At 42.9% G+C, this 13,741-nt stretch overlaps 1 long non-coding RNA gene across 1 annotated transcript; it reads left to right on the forward strand.

Moving 5' to 3' along the window:
- The first annotated feature begins 886 nt into the window (after positions 1-886).
- LOC115394164 (uncharacterized) lies at positions 887-2,362 on the forward strand. The gene is made up of 3 exons (XR_003932019.1): positions 887-1,025; positions 1,591-1,794; positions 2,227-2,362. It is a non-coding gene; the product is annotated as an uncharacterized LOC115394164 (long non-coding RNA).
- Positions 2,363-13,741: the final 11,379 nt, after the last annotated feature.

The raw sequence follows: 13,741 nt of genomic DNA on the forward strand, positions 1-13,741 counted from the left end.
ATGTGTTTTTGAAATTTAATATTTAATAAAGATATTTTCTGTTGGCCAGAACCCACGTCTCCTGCTTCTTAAGCGACGAACCCGAGTGTCCTCACTTTTAGTTATTTCCTTGGGTGCAATTCCCAAGGTGACGTTGTCTGGCGTCGTTTAATCTGATTCACCTCGCCACATTAATGTCTCAGTCATGCTGAGGAAGAAGGGGAGAATGGCTGCGTCTCTCTCGGGGTATACCCTCGGGGGGCGTGGAGCTGTGCCATTGGGCGGCGGGGATTGGTGCGCGAGCTTTGTTGTCTCAGTTGATTGGCTGCGCCAAGGGGAGTGCCACTAGCGAAGCCCGTAGGCGGGCTAAGCACTAACAAAGTAGAATAGAACATACTGGTCTGAACAAAACGCTGCAGTTGATGGGGAAACATAGCTCTGGAGAATGTGATGAGTGTCATGAAGCAGAAACCATAGAGCACGTTCTGATTACATGCAGAACCTTTGAAAGAGAGAGAAGAGTTTTTAAAAGCAAGGTTGAGGACAGGATGTGATCTTCAGAGTGAAGTAAATTTTAGACAAGCCATCAGATCATGCAGTTAAGTATTTATTTGAATATCTTAAGATGGGATTAATAATAGAATCTAGGTTTTGTTTGTTTTCTCCTGTAGCTTGCATGCTCCCAATTTTTCATTGTTACATTTGTGAGCCATAACTGTGAGAGTTCATTCACTCATACATCCAGACGGTGGCGGTAATGCGCTTTTATAGCCCGCGTCTGCCGTACAACAGCCAACGGAGAAGAAGAAGTAGAAGTCGTGGCGGCTGTGTTGCTTTGTCCCCTCAGGGAAATATTTCATCTCCTGCAGCAACAATGAGTTCAGTTCAGGCTTTGAGAGAGTTTATCAAGCAGCGACTAACTGCTGCTGCTGGAGAAATATTCACCGCGTTTCAACAAACTACCGTCCAGTTCGAGGAGGAGATTTATCGACAGAGAAAACTTCTGGAAATCAACTGGAAATCTCAAATCAACTTCCACAGAACAGGTATTGAAACGTGAGAATGAACACATGAATGTGACTGCTGGAGGATCGTTACATTTATTTTAAAGCATGCAGACAGAACGAGGCTGCAGGCTGCAGTTCTTGTTCACAGTGAAGTAACAAAAACCTTCAGTATTAAACAGCTTCTGTATCAGAAACAGAGGAAACGATGTTTGAGCTGTTTGCAAGCTGAGGAAGTGATTTATTTACACTCAATGTGAGCAAACGCGTTTGTGTAGATTTTACGGTTCACGTTTATAAAACAGACATTTCAGTAAATCGTTCCGAGTAATGATGCGTTCAAGTGATGCTCGGAACAAAATCTGAAACATAGCACATTGGAAACTTCCCACAAAGGTTTTCAGAGCTCAGAGAAAGTAATGTTGCATCCAGATAGTTTTCCTTTTTTCCTTTACACCCCACAGGTGCTTTCAACTTACGAAATGAGTAGATTTTTTCTGTCTTTGAATGTTTCTGATTTCAGAGTGTCCTGTCCTGTTTCATCCACCCATCACTGTAACCCCTTCACATCCATCGCATCAGTGACTTTTGTCTTGTTTCCCTCCAGAGAGTCCACAGCAACACAATGGTAACCAGCAGACGAGCTCCAACCACTCTGTGAGAGACTTGACCACCCAGAGACTAACTGCTGCTGCTGAGGAAATATTCACCCTGTTTCAACCAACTGTGGTTCAGTACGAGGAGGAGATTGGTCGTCAACGCAGAATGCTGGAAATCAACTGGAATCCTCAAGTCAAGTTACACAGAGCAGGTTTGGAAACGTGTGAATGAACACATGAATGTGACTGCTGGAGGTTCTCCATCATTATGGCGCTGTGAGCAGACGTGCTTGATGGAACTTTTTCCCCTCACTGGTCTGCCCAGTGAAGTTGTGGAGGTTGATGTTGTTTGAAGAGGCATTTCCTGGTACCATTAAAAGCAGGATGTCTCATTGTCCCTCCACCCAGGTAGTGTAGTAAACAATTAACAGAATGTTGCATGTGAGTGAATACACTGCTTCAACAAAGTTAATCCAAATAAGTAATCAATCAGCAGCTGAAGATGATCAATAAGTAACAATGGGACGGTACCGGTGTTTTTGAATTTTGAATGAAGTTTCAGCTTGAATGCCAGGTAACAGTGTTTATTGGAACTGTAGAGATAATGTTGCTAATCTTTTATCTTCTGCATTTGTTCCTTGCAGAGCTCCAACAGGACCATGACTGCAGAGAGGAGCAGCTCTTTAAACAGGAAACAAACTACTATCTAGAACAGGATGAACCAGAGCCTCCACAGATAAAAGAAGAAGAAGAAGAACCAGAACCTCCACAGATAAAAGAAGAAGAAACCAGAAACCCTCACAGATCAAGAAGAAGAAGAACCAGAACCTCCACAGATCAGAGAAGAAGAAGAAGAACCAGTACTTGGTCAGTTTAAGGAGGAGCAGGAGGAACCAGAATCTTCACAGATTGAGGAACTACGAGGAACTCAGTACCAGCCAGAAGGGAGAACGATTTATTCTGATAGTGTTGAAAGTGAAAATTTCAGGTTCCTTCTGTTGAGGATCATGAGTGACCTGAGTGAAGCAGAAGCACCAGAGACTGAGCAGTTCCTCTCTCAGGACTCTGAAGTCCACCATGTGAAAAAAGACAGTGACTCAGAATCAACTGGAAATGCAAAGCTGAAAAAACTCAACAGTTTCATAGAAACAGTGTGAACAACCTTCATGTTTCAGAGAAGCAGGCCGAATGTGAAAAGCGCTTTGTAAAGAATGTGTGAGAAAACTGACCATAAAAACATCATTATGTCAGAAGGTCAGAATGGGTCACGGATGAGAAGATACTTTGTGAAACATGTGGCAAAAGGTTCATTCACCTGAGTCATTTGTTGGTCCACAAGAGAGTTCACACAGGTGAGAAGCCTCATTCTTGTGAATATGTGGCAAAAGTTTCACGCACGGAGAGATTTATCAGTCCACAGAGAACTCACACAGGTGAGAAGCCATATTCTGTGAAACATGTGGAAAAAGTTTCGGTAAACGGAGTTCATTGTGGTCACAAGAGAATTCACACAGGTGAGAAGCCTCATTCTTGTGAAACTGTGGAAAAAGTTTCAGTCAACTGAGTCATTGTTGGACCACAAGAGAACTCACCAGGTGAGAAGTCTCATTTTGTGAAACATGTGGCAAAAGTTTCAGTCGACAGAGTCATTTGAAGGTTCACATGAGAATTCACAACAGGCGAGAAAGCCTCATTCTTGTGAAACATTGGCAAAAAGGTTCAGTCAACAATGTACTTTGAAGGTTCACACTGAGAATCACGAACGGGTGAGAAGCCTCATTCTTGTGAAACATGTGGCAAAAAAGTTCAGTTGTCACAGTTCTTTGTTCATCCACAAGAGAACTCACACAGGTGAGAAGCCTCATTTTGGAAACATGTGGCAAAAGGTTTCACTGTCACAGTTCTTTGTTGGTCCACAAGAGAACTCACACAGGTGAGAGCCTCATTTTGTGAAACATTGGCAAAAGTTTCAGTCAGCAGATTTCTTTGAAGGTTCACATGAGAATTCCATTCGGGGTGAAGCCTCATCTTGTGAACACATGTGGAAAAAAGTTCAGTCAACGGAGTTCATTGTTGGTCAACAAGAGAAATCACACAGGTGAGAAGCCTCATTCTTGTGAAACAGTGGCAAAAAGTTTCAGCAACAGAGTTCAGTTGTGGCCCACAAGAGAATTCATACAGGTGAGAAGTGCATTCTTGTGAAACATGTGGCAAAAGTTTCATTCAGCAATGTACTTTGAAGGTTCACATGATAATTCACACGGTGAGAAGGCCTCATTCTTGTGAACATGTGGCAAAAGTTTCAGTCGGCCAAGGTAATTTGAAGCTTCACATGAGAATTCACACGGTCAAAAGCCTTATTCTTGTGAAACAATGTGGCAAAAGTTTCATTCAAGTGAGGTAATTGAACGTTCACATGAGAATTCACACAGGTGAGAAGCCTCATTCTTGTGAACATGTGGTAAAAGTTTCAGTCGACAGAGTGCTTTGAATGTCCTAAGAGACGCACACAGGTGAAAATTCTCATTCTTGTAAAAAGTGGTAAGTTTCAGTCACGGTGTGATTTGAAGCACCAACATGAGATTTCATACTGTGTGAATTCTTATTCTGTGTGAATTATGTGTGGTAAAGTTTTTTTTTCTTTTTTTTTTTTATTGTAATTAATTGCTGCACCACCTGAATACTCACAATGGATAAAATCATGAAGACTAAGGGATGTCATCCAGGAAGTCCCGCTTGAACCCAAAATCACAAGAAATCACCAGTTTGAAGGAAGCATTACTGATTCAGACACTGTTTATGCTGCTTCGGAAAATTCCAGTTTGTGGTCTGTCACAATAAATGTGGCTTTCAAGAAATGGAAATAAAATGCTGATGTGAGTGATGATATTGACAAAATAAACGATTACTTGTTGGTTGTGTTCCTCCTGGTACACTGGCATTTACTTTGGTCCCAGTTGATGATAACCGAAGGTCGGCCCTGCCAACTCAGCACCGCTCCCGGGATACAGTGAAGTCGGCTCAAGCAAGTCGGCCTCGCGGGGGGGCTCTCACTTGGGCCGAGTTGGTCGGTGCGACTTGACTGTAAGCTGTTTACCAACTCAGCCAAAAGCCTCTTTTTTTAAATCACGATGGCGCGACGGCCTCTGTTTTTTTTTTTTTTTTTTTTTGAATCACGATGCCGCCTGCGGCGCGACAATTTGCAGTTTTTTTTCGTGCGCCACTTCTCACGTAGCAGGCGGGGGACTGGAGGACAAACTGTGTGATTATGGTGACTGACAGGTTAGAGGTGGATAATGTACCTGGAGTTTCATGTTCGACTTTCTGATTGAACTGAGTAGCTTAGCTACGAGCCGCAGCATGAGCGACTGTCTGGTCATGTGACCAGATCATGTGACCAGGCGGCATTGATCAAACAAGGCGCCTGTATTATATAACTGTGCAAATCGTCGCATTGCAGCGGCATCGGTGATTTAAAAAAAGGCTTTCATCGCGTTTATGCCCGATGAAAATATTTGTCGGCTTTATATAAGGAGCAGGTGTGTTAATCAATCAATCAATCAACTTTAATTGGTATAGCACTTTTTCATATTTATAAAACAACGCAAAGTGCTGAACAGTAAAAACAAAAACAATAAAAACCGCGCCATCAAACAGTATGCACCACACACACACCACACAAACACACACACACTCCCATTATATTGCACAGAACAGAGAAGACATGGCATGGCACTGAGCATCATGGGAAAACACCACCAGTGGTTCCGCCCAACCGCGAGAAGTGAGGGTCATTAATACTGGGGCTCCAGCGCCCGACCCCGAACCCCGTCAGACCAAGGGAACCCGCACACCAAAGTGGAGCCCCAGGCCATCCCTGGCCAGAGGACCTGAGCACAGTAACCCCAGCACCGGACTGGGACCAACTCCCGGTGTGAAGGACTCCCCTGAGGAAACACTGGAATTAAACAGCTAAAACATGATAAAATATGATACGAAATTACAAAGTAAAAAAATAAACAAGGTAAAAGTACATAATACAATAGAATAAAATTACATAAATAATGATGGAAATAAGAGGACTACAAAAGGTCAGCTAAAAGCCTGATTAAAAAGGTGTTTTCAACGCGTTAACGTGCCGAGGCCTAGAATGAAATAACTTCTGCTTTGGTCCCTTAAAGCTAGGGTTGGTGATCTTGGACAACTTGGCATGTATTCGAATGTAGCATCTCCCCAAGGCTCCGCCTAGCTCTGCCCAGCTCCCACCCATTGGAGGAGCTCCCGTTGGGAGTTTCTTCGTTTTTCTTTATTTGCACTACGCCAAGTTATGGCGCACTCAACGGTAAATAAACCCCCAAACATTCTTCTCCGCCATCTGCATCAACACTCCGTCCTTTCAGCTTGGCAATGCGCTCACTGAACCAGGGCCAGTGCACGCCATTGAAATGTCGTGTAGGGGGCTGGTAGAATGAAGGGATTTGATTGGTTTACAACCACGGCGTCCCGGCAAGACTATTGGTTGCTGTTTTTCCTGTTTTACTCCTGCTGTAGATAGCGAATATTTTCCGCTTTACTTTAAGAACACACTATGAATTGCTTCCCATCGGGTCATAAAGATCATTTTAACCAGTATTTAAAAAAAAATATTTAATTCAGATCGCCAACCCTAGCTTTAACACTTGCAACAAAAAAAATATGAATTGCAGACAGAATAGTTTACTGTTTTACAATATTTTGGCCTTTAGTATTTGTTTAACTTTACAACAGAGAGGAATTTTCAGGTACAAAAACATGTTATCTTTGACAGAGTTGCATTTTCAGTATATAATGGCCACAAATAGTCCGACACTAATATTACTGCATAACAACACACACAGTGAGATGCTGTTACAGCCTGTGTCAGGTTGTAGTAGTTTCTTCCATTAAAAAATTAAATCTCAACATAGAGTTTAAAGGAATACTTCACCCAAACAATGATTTGGCCTCATTTTCTACTCACCCTCATGCTGAGCAACACTCTGGAGCACTTTCTTGATGTCTCAAATGCAGCCGGAGATCCGGGGGGATTTTTGTTGTCAACAAACTTCCATATAACAGGGACCGATAGAGCCCGAAAGAAAAAGGTCCATAAAGTCCACAAAACATGCATATTTTCCTTCATACTGCTCGTCCGCTGTAATCCAAGTGTCCTGAGTGGGTAACGTCCATAATTAATTCAAAATGCGGTCATTTATTACATTTTTTGAGCGTAAACAGTCCTCTCTCATACTTCCGCAGTGCACGTCTGCGCGCGCACCCTGAACTATGGAAGCTGCTGCAGACCAAGCCAGATGCTTGCGCGCTTTCAGGATCCTTCTGACTTTTTGGGTTTTAAGCAGGAGGTGTCAGAAAAGTTACCACATGGATAACTGGCTTGTGGCGGCCAAGCGTTCATAGTACGCCGCTTTTTGATCCTTCGATGTCGGCTCTTCCTGTCATTGTGAAGCAGAATTCACCAAGCGTTGGATTGTTCACCCACTAATAGGGAACGTGAGCTGGGATTAGACCGTCGTGAGACAGGTTAGTTTTACCCTACTGATGATGTGTTGTTGCAACAGTAATCCTGCTCAGTACGTGCTAAATTGCAAGCGTAGAACAAGAAGTTCTGCTGTTTACACTCTGCTGTGAGTCTGACGAGGAGTAGGTTAGCGTTTCCCAAGGCAGAAAAACTTGATAAATCATTATTAGTCAAATTAAAAACATGGTTCGAGTGTGTGCCTATTCTGAGTGCTTCAGTCAAATGAAGCGCAGCTGCCTGAGGAGATCCCGTTCCGTGACTTTCCACAAGTTATCTGACCAGGACCCTGAAAGGCTAAAACTGTGGCTAGTAGCTCTTGGCAAGGATATCGGGACCGCCAACGTAGATGTGCCGTTGCGGACGTTATGGATGTTAACGCATTCCTCATATCAATGACTCTGCGGGCTTAGCTGTGTCTCAGCAGGTTTACTGACACTTAGAACAGTGAAACTAAAAAAGGCAGGAAACAATACAATTAAAATATGCACCTGAGACAGTAGTAAAGCCTAACACAATGTATTAACACGTAATAAACACTGTAGTAACGGCCGAGACGTCATCTTGCTGATCCTGCGTTTCAGGCGATCAACTCACAAAGTTAATAAAGTCACTCAGCCTAACCTTAGCTTCTAGAAAATATTACAAAGACTAAATAAACATGTTTTAAATATAACTAAAACACTGACCGGCGATGCAACCTCAAAATATAAAGACATTGCGATCATTGGGATGGCACCGGGAGCTGACATCATCTGCTCAGCTGTTGAACAGTCACTTCCGCTAAACAAAGCTCTTTTCAAAATAAAATGCACACCACACATAAAGACCAAGATTGTCCATTAGAGGACACCAAAAGCACATGAAATGTTGCCAAAACAAAAAGGGAAAACATTTTACATTTCATTAACATTTTATGCAAGACAGAACACTCCCCGTCTGGCGTCATTTATCGCCACAAATAACTTACAGAATAATTTGATGGAACCAATACAACAAGTTCAGAAATAGGTCTAGTTAACACTTTAGTACCCTCTGACTTAACAACTTTAACCTCCACTGTACGGACTGTGCCATCTTTTGAAGTTAATGTTTCAGTTACAAGTCCAAGAGCCATTCGTTTTGGGTAACTGACTGTCCTTGAGTACAACTGTACTCCCTGGGTTGATGTTCGGGTGGGTTAGATTGCCACTTGCGTCGTGGCTGCAGTGTAGCAGAAACTCTTCCTCCACTTGCCTCAGAAGTTATTTGAAAGGTGCTGGACTTGGCGCCACTGATGTTTGTAGAGGTCTGACACTGAAAAGCTCCCTGCTGGTGCAGAAGAGGAGCTCCCTTTTGAGTGAGCAGAGTGGCTGGGTTCAAAAGAAAGGCTCGTTGGGGTCAGTTGAGATGGGAAACGATGGGCGAGCATTATAATGGCTGACACTTCGGCCATCAAGGTAACAAGAACTTCATGAGTGAGCTTAGTGTTTTTGAACTGGAAAAACATTGTGTCCAGTATTTTCCGTGCAAGACCGATCATCCTCTCCCACGATCCACCGAAATGAGAAGCATGCGGCGGATTAAAGATCCATGTACAACCTTGTTCTTTCAAGTAAGTATGTACAGTTGTATTGTTCATGCTGGAGGGAATTTTCAGTCCTTTGCATGCACTGACAAAGTTTGTGCCCCTATCAGAGCGGATGGTTTTCACAGGTCCTCTGACAGAGAGAAATCTTTGAAATGCATTGATGAAACTGGATGTGTCGAGTGACTCTATCACTTCAATGTGGACTGCTCTTATACTTAGGCATGTGAAAATGACAGCCCACCTTTTGTTTTGAATAGTATGTCCTCTGGTTCTCTTTGAAGATACAACCCATGGGCCAAAAACATCGATGCCCACGTTTGTGAATGGAGGGTATGTTGTGAGACAGTCTGGAGGGAGGTTTGCCATCTTCTGAGTACTCAGAGGTGCTCAAAGGCGTTTGCATGTTACGCAGTGATAGATGACTGAGCTCACCTTTCTTTTGCCTCCAACTTTCCACCACCCTGCAGCACGAACCGCTCCCTCTGTGAACAAGCAGCCTTGGTGACGAATTTGATTGTGGTAATGCTTAATGAGAAGTGCTGAGACGTGATGGTGACCAGGAACAATCAGGGGTGGAAAGTAACGAATTACTTTACTCGCGTTCCTGTAATTGAGTAGCTTTTTTGTGTACTTATACTTTTCAAGTACTTTTTAAAAAGTGTAATTTTACTTTTACTTAAGTACATTTTCTTCTAAGTAATGTACTCCGGTACATTTTACATCACAAACGTTACTGAGTAAAAAAAAAAAGAAAAGGAAAAAAGGCTGAAACAGAAGAGAAAACGCGTTCTGGTGCTGAATCACGGGAGGGAGAGTTAATTGGTGCGAACAGAGACAGACATGGCGCAAGTCTCACACAGACGATGGCGAACGTGGAGACAGGCGAAGGCGTTGTGGTGGACGACCGTGGAGACGTCGAGGACACCGACACAAAACTACAGTGCACCCCTGGCTCCTGTGCGCAAGCATGTTGAGGTAAGTCGTGTTTCTCGTTTTCTTTCCAACAAGCTAACTAATGCTGTTATTCGGCTGGCTAATCATGTGTGCAAGTTAGCTTGCAACCTGACGTGATCAGTGTTCCAGGTACCACAGCAAACATCCTTCAGCTGCTTCCCCCCGTGCTCTGTACAGTCCAGGCAGGATTTGGCAGCTTTTTAACTCTTTTATCGCCTCCTGATACATGCACATTTGCAAGCTAGTTATTTAGCATCTGTCTTAACCTATAATCCTACAGCTGAGAAAGCAGAGTAATTCATGATGCCATCTTTTCATAAACGGACACTTTCTTCCCTCCGTTTTCCAAATAACTTTGCTCACACACCAGCAGACAGTGTGGATGGAGGCGCTGATTCTGAAAGCTGGTCTCCATTTTTCTCTGCTGACATGCAAACGCCAAACCACAGTTTTTTTTCAAGCCTCCACTTTTAATGCCAGAGTGGGAGCCCCAAATCTTTTCCATTGGCATCCTCAAAACGAATTAACAAATCACAATTGTTTAAGTTTTATCTGTTCTTTTATTAGGTCGTTATTTGAACCAGACCAAGACACACTGTGTGAATACATTCATCATTTAGATCACAGTTTCTCTTGTTTATTATTATGTACCTCATACTTCATGTTTTTGTGACCAAATGTTGCATTCTGATGCACAAATGCATTAGTTGTAGAAAACATATCTAAGAGTATAATAAATAAAATGCTGAGTATTTAATAAAAATAGTGATTTACATAGTAATGAAAATATTTGTATATTTTCTGTTTTCAGAGGAGACATCCATCAGAGCTGAAGGCCTTTAGTGACGGTGTGGCAACACGGAAGCCTGGAGCCTCCAGGAATGCTGCCCAAACAACCTGAACAGGACGACATTATGGCAGGACGGCAGACGTGTGCCACAGGCAACAGTGGACAAACTTGTGATGAGCTTCATTTGTGGTGGGCTCATTAACCTTCAGTGGTAGAGCGAGTATATATTCAGACAGTTCATGTATTTAATTGAATTTGCTTCACTACCTGTAAATAAAACAGTTTAATTGATATGTACGTACGCACGCCCTCGTTTCCTTCTTGCACAACACAATAGAGGCAGAAAACACCCGTTGTTAAAAAGTAACTTTTTACTTTTACTCACAGTACATTTCAAATCATTTACTTTTACTTGAGTAGATTTTTTTACAGGTAACTTTACTTGTACTTAAGTAAAATCACATCAGAGTAACAGTACTTGTACTTGAGTATAATATTTTTGTACTCTTTCCACCTCTGGGAGCAATGATAGGATTCTTTTCATTTTCGTGTATGCCTGAGTTAGCGATGCGACCACCTACTCGTAAGAGTCCATTGGGTCTAAAAAGAGATCCAAGTTTTTCAATGGACTGGTTTTGGGAAGTTTGTCTTGTCTTTGTATGCACTTTATTTCGTCAGCATATACATCCTCTTGCACTGCTCGAATGACAATGTTTTGTGCTTGGTTGTGCTCAGTTACTGTTAGTCCTGTTTTGCAGTAGTGCCAGCCATGGCACTGATTTGGCTTGCATGAGGATGAGCTGAAATTGTGAATGATGTGCAGGAGACGAGCAAGTGCACGGGTGAGGGATTTCCAGGTGGAAAACTTTGAAAATCTTTAAGAGCTGAGCTGTTTGGAGCAGGCAGCAGTTTTGAGCGTAGACATCTGCGGCCTGACTTCTGTGTCAGTGTTTGGCTCAACAAGTTCATAAGAGCCATTAGCAGAGTTTTGATCTTGGAACAGAATGTCTGGGCCAGTGAGCCAGTTAGTGAGGGGGATCTGATACACAGGAACAGAACGAGTGGCGTGGTCTGCTGGGTTCTGACTGCTGGTTACGTAATGCCACTGACTTGGCTGAGATGACCTGCAAATTCTGTTGACACGGTTGCTGACATAGACATAGAATCTACGTGTTTCATTGTAAATATAACCTAAGACAACTTTACTGTCTGTATAGAACGTAGTGAGGTCTAACTCAAAGTCCAGTTCATCTGAGATTAGATCTGCAAGTTCTACTGCTAACACAGCTGCATTCAGTTCTAATCGCGGTATGGTCTGGTTTGGGTGTGGTGCTAACTTTGCTTTGCCCATAACAAAGCCAACCTGACAGTTTACTTTTGCATCTGTCACTTTTAAATAGGCTACTGCTGCTATCGCCTTTGTAGATGCGTCTGAGAAAATGCACAGCTCTTTTTTTAGAGCAGTAGAAGGTGAAATGTCTGTGTATGCTCTGGGAATTGACAGTTCAGACAGTTCTTTGAGTGAATCTTTCCAGAGTGTCCAAGTTTCTTCCATTTCTGGGGGTAATGGAGTATCCCAATCTCCATTTTCAATGGTAAGCTCATGGAGGACAGATTTTCCTTGAATGGTGACTGGCGCGACGAAGCCTAATGGATCGTAAAGGCTATTTATTGTCGATAAAACACCTCGTTGAGTAAATGGTTTAGTCTCATCTGCTGTTTTGAAGGTAAAACAGTCTCTTTTTATGTCCCACAGAATTCCAAGACTAAGCTGCATGGGGACTGAGTCTGCATCAAAGTCCAAATCTTTTAGATCTTTGGCATGGTCTTGGGAAGGGAATGCATCCAAGACTTCTTTTCTGTTTGACGCGATTTATGTAGTCTAAGGTTTGACTCTGAAAGTGTGTCACGGGTTCTTTCTAAAAGTGACACAGCATCTTCAACGGTGGGCAGAGACTTCTGCCCGTCGTCCACATAGAAGTCACATGTGAAAAATTGCTTGACGTCTGGATCGCACTCTGGCTCACACTGGAGGACTGATTGGTGTAAGCCGTAGATGGCAACTGCTGGCGATGGGGTATTTCCAAAAACATGAGCGGTCATTCTGTACTCAGTGACATCTTTGGAAAGATCATTGTCACGGAACCACAAAAAGCGTAAACAGTTCCTGACTTCCTCTCGAACATTGAAGCAGTAAAACATTTGTTCAGTGTCTGCTGTGAATGCAACTGCTTCCTTTCTGAAGCGCATCAGAACTCCAAGAAGTGAGTTATTAAGGTCTGGTCCAGTTAACAATACATCGTTTAATGACACACCTTCATGTTTGGCGCTGCTGTCAAAGACTACCCTGATCTGTTTTGGTTTTCTAGGATGGTGGACGCCAAATAGTGGAAAATACCAGCATTCTTCACCATCTGTTAGAGGAGGGGCGATTTCAGCATGCTTATTTTTGAATATTTTGTCCATGAAGCAGATAAAGTGTTCTTTCATCTCTTCTTTTCTTTCAAAATTGCTGATGAGTGACATGAGACGATTGAGTACTTGAGATCTGTTGTTGGGGAGCTTTGGGCGTGGAGATTTGAAAGGCAATGGGGCTGTGCAGTTACTGTCTTTGTTTTTTGTCAAACCTTCTTCCATTGTTTTCAGAAAAGCTTTGTCTTGAATGGAGGGTGCAATGTCTAGTTTGGTTTGTTTGAACACATTACATCCTAAATGATCAGGTTCACATGTGCTGTCACTGAGCTGAGTGCTGAGACTGAATGGAACTTGTATGTCGCAGTGCTTTTCTTTTACACTGTACACATTTGGACATGGCTCAAACATTGTGGGACGGCCTTTCTCTGTTGCATTGGTGAAGAGAATTTTCACTGCCAAAGTTTTGTGGACATCTCCTAGACACACATTTCCCACTATGACCCACCCAAGGTCCAATTTTTGTGCGTATGGTGCATTGTGAGGGCCACTTATCTGCTTGCAGACTTTGTGTACTCTTACTACATCCCGTCCAAGTAGCATTAGTATTTGAGCATTAGGGTCCAGGTCAGGAATGAAATGAGACACAGATTTTAGGTGCCTATGATACTTGGCTGCACTGGGAGTTGGTATCTCATCCCTATCATGTGGGATATCTTTGCAATCAATGAGGCTAGGGAGTGGGATGTGGACTGTACCATCTAAAGCCTCCACTACATAGCCGGTGGCTCTCCTGCCCATGCTCTCTTTCACACCTAAGCATGTTTTAAGTGAGTAGGGAGCGCTAGGACCCGAGTCATTAAACAACTCAAAAAACTC

The sequence above is a fragment of the Salarias fasciatus genome, chromosome 9 (assembly GCF_902148845.1).
Source record: "Salarias fasciatus chromosome 9, fSalaFa1.1, whole genome shotgun sequence".
NCBI lineage: Eukaryota > Metazoa > Chordata > Actinopteri > Blenniiformes > Blenniidae > Salarias > Salarias fasciatus.